At 39.5% G+C, this 4,021-nt stretch overlaps 1 pseudogene; it reads left to right on the forward strand.

Moving 5' to 3' along the window:
- Nucleotides 1–320: 320 nt before the first annotated feature.
- LOC120528991 lies at nt 321–1,043 on the forward strand (annotated as a pseudogene).
- Nucleotides 1,044–4,021: the final 2,978 nt, after the last annotated feature.

Genomic DNA, 4,021 nt, shown 5'->3' on the forward strand with positions numbered 1-4,021 from the left:
CAAGAGAAATGTAACCAATTGTGTCTCAAATGTTGTAAGTCGCCTTGGATAAACATGTCAGGGAAAATAATAATTATAATAATAATTAAAATATTTGTGTTATTTTAGATTTACCAAAGAATGGCAGCTTCACTCCACCTTCATTTGGCCCTTCATTTGGTCAGCCCTCTCTTCAATACAAAGAGAAAGGAATGAAAAAATCAGCAAGAGGATCAGAGAACCTGACAGCAGCGTTTTTGCAGTGCAGTTCTCTCCCTGCTGCTGGAGTAACACAGACAGAAGCCATCAAAACTGATCGACAACAAGTGGAGAAAGAAATCCAAAATCACGCAGAAAAAAAAGGTTGTTTGAAATGTGGCAAACAATTCAAGCAGAAAAGTAATCTTAATAAGCATATGAAGATTCACACTGGAGATAAAAAATATTGTTGTCATGAATGTGGTAAGTCGTTCTCAAGGAGAAGCCATCTTCATGACCACAGAATAATCCACTCAGGAGAAAAACCTCATTGCTGTTCAGAATGTGGTAAGTCATTCTCAAGGAGAAGCTATCTTCAGAGGCACATAAGAAGTCACACAGGAGAAACGCCTCATTGTTGTCCAGAATGTGGTAAGTCATTTTCATGTAGAAGCCTTCTTCATGACCACAGAAGAATCCACTCAGGAGAAAAACCTCATTGTTGTCCCGAATGTGGTAAGTCGTTCTTAAGGAGTAGCCATCTACAGAGGCACAGAGGAATACACACTAGAGAAAAACCTCATTGTTGTTCCGAATGTGGTATGTCGTTCTTATGGAGAAGCCATCTTCAGATACACATAAGAATCCACACAGGAGAAAAGCCTCATTGTTGTCCAGAATGTGGTAAGTCGTTCTCAAGGAGATGCCATCTTCAGAAACACAGAAAAATCCACACAGGTTAAAAACCTGATTGCTTTTCAGAATGTAGCAAACCATTTTCTGACAAATGCAGTTTTCAAAGGCACACAGAAATTGATACTGGAGAGAAGGCATATTGCTGTTCTCAATGTGGAAAAATGTTTTAAACATTAGCTGTTTTCAAGTAAACACACAAACTCCCACTAAAGCGAAAACGCAGTTTGTATGTTCTGAACGCGGCAAAAGTTATACAAGCCATTAATGTCCACATGCCAAAATCCATACTGAAGAAAAATCTCATTGCTGTTCTGAATGTGAGAAACGATTCTTATATTTAAGCACACTTCAGTGCCACATCAGAACTAGTGCTGGAGAGAAACCTTATTGTTGTCCTGAATGTGATAAGCAGTTCTCACAGCAGATCACCATAAAAGTCACATCAAACTTCACACAGGAGAGAAAACTCACCTTTGCTTGGAATGTGGCAAACAATTCTCACACCTCAGTCATCTTTTTAATCAAATAAGAAGTCATACTGGAGAGAAGCCTTACAGTTTTACTGAATGTGGAATGCGATTCTTAAATGATAGTTCTTTTCACAATCATAAAAATAATACATTCTGGTAAGAAACAAAGCTGTTCTGAGTGTGGGAAGCTTTTCTCAGACAGCACAACTCCTAAAGATCACATTATAATTCATTCTGGAGAGAAACCCCATTGCTGTCCAGAATGTGGCAAATGATTCTCACATCCAAGCGCACTTCGGTGACACAGAATGATCCACACTGGAGAGAAGCAGTACACCTGTTCTGAATGTGGTAAAGGGTACTGTTCTAGAAAAAGTTTTTGGAGACACACACAAAGTCATATTGGAGTAAAGCCTGTCCCAGAAATGTCAAATGATCTTTCCTTTGGATCCTCAGGCAAAAAAAAAATATGAAGAAAAATCGGTAAAAGCTCTCGAGAGTAGTTAATAAATAAATAAGAATAGTGGAGAAAACACTGACAGTGGTAAACATATCATAGATGTAAGTTAACCTCAGAGCTACGTAAGAATTCACACTGGAATGAAAAATGGAGAAATGCACAGTGCAGTGCCAACTACCAGGACGTGCCAATGATGACAAGGGGAATATTTTTGTTTCAGAGCTTTGGAGATGGGGCCTTATCTGAGTAGCAATGAACTTGTACCGTCTTTGAGATGTCTTCTGATGGCTGAGTGCAGACAGCTGTTCTTACCCCTGAAAATGATGAAGTCATTTAGCGAGGTCAGCTGACAACCAATGCTGTCCAATCAGATACTGGGGAGGGACAGTCAAGGAGGACAGGAGACTATAAAGAGAGCCGTCACATGACTGACCAATGTAGAGAGGCTTTGACACTAATTTAGGTTATCATTTATAAATGATAAGAGTCTTTACAGACCAAACGCATTCATCAGCTGTGTGTCAAGGGTGAGTCCAAAAGTGGGAATTTAAGAAGATCTAAATACAAATCAAACATTCAAGAGGGAGTCACAACAGCATGCTAGGGTTACCACAGGGGAACACCATTATGAAGAATATCAATTAATGTATAGAAGGAATATTATTTAAAATAGTGACAATAATTATATTGGAAATGGGACACCATAATGAATGCAGACCACAATGAAAATTAAATGAACTGATTTTATTGTCTGACACATAAGAGAAAAAGGGAAGACAAAGCAGAAACACAAAGGGATCTCTGCTGACCCAGCTGGTAATTTGATAAATTAACCTAAAAATATAACAGATGCTCCTTTGCTACATGTCAGTATATCATGGGGTGGTGTGTGATGGACGCTTTATACTCTGAATGTGTTGGTTCAGGTTTCAGTTTGAGTTCAGCACCTTCTTCATATCGATACCCAAGACAACGTTTCTTCACATCGAGACTACAAGCTGGAGGCCACAGGAGCTCCAATAAACTCCAACAGCAGGACTGACGATTAGAAAGCTCTGCTTTGAGAGAGTGTCAGCTACACAAAGGTTTGGCTTCATTTACTTGACAGAAACTCCAAAAAGCAGAAGTGGCCCCTTCTGTACCCCCACCACTGAAGGGCAAATTTGACTCCCTCACTACTCAATGCTGGTTCACTCTGCTTGGACTTTCTGTATTTGGTAAGTTTCTGTTTCTTTATTTGGCCACACTCTTTTTACATTTCATTTCTTTGACGTTATCATATTTGTGAGTATAGCTTGACTCTTACAAGGACTTATCTAAAAAGGGTACATTGGCCATGAAATGGAAGAAGGTTGATAAATATGAAAAGTGGAAACCACAAAATTAGGAGATGACATCGATGAAATACGCTCAGTGACAGAGGTGACGTAGACAAAATCAGAAAAGACAGCACAGAAAGGCAGGTACCGACTGAAAACAAAAGAAGAAAGCTGATTGGTGGAAAGAACTGTCAGTCACTCCTGAGTGGACTGTTGAGCACAGCCATGGCATGCAGACTTCAGAATTCATGTGTTTTTGATTTCGAATCTGTGACCATACACTGAATAAGTCTGTTATTTATCGGTTAGCATGTTCTGAAACTGTAATGTCATCACAAAGATCATACAAACGCGCAATGTGGCATTTGTGATCAATCACTTTTGTTGACTTTTATGGCAGCATTCATCAGCCCTGTACAGAGTGCCACTTCCTGATCGGCAACCCCACTGCACCCCGTAGCACATTTGGAGTTTGGGACTGGAGCACAAAGTGGATGACACTCGGAGAAGGACAGACTTGTAAGACGTGAACAAAGCCAGCTGCCCTTCCTGGTCTGTGTTCATGCAGAAGGACTCACCTGAGTGGTGGGATTGTTCTGCGGCGCTCCTGTTAGCTGACATTTCATCAGCTTGCTTTCTGTGTTTCATCAGATAACCAGCAGAGTTAATAAAAGATGAGCCAGGCCTGTTACAATGTGAACATTCTTGACATTTTGTTTTACTTTAAGTATTTTTTCTGCTTCTTTATTTTGAGTTCTTGGAGGCCTTGTACATTAGAGATTATTAATACATGAGCATTTGGGTGTTAATAATGAATTGACAATTAATAAAATGATTTTATTGCTAAATTTTAAGTGTGGCCTGTTGCCATTTTGTATCTTTATCCTTCTTGACTGTGT

The sequence above is a fragment of the Polypterus senegalus genome, chromosome 4 (genome assembly GCF_016835505.1).
Source record: "Polypterus senegalus isolate Bchr_013 chromosome 4, ASM1683550v1, whole genome shotgun sequence".
NCBI lineage: Eukaryota > Metazoa > Chordata > Cladistia > Polypteriformes > Polypteridae > Polypterus > Polypterus senegalus.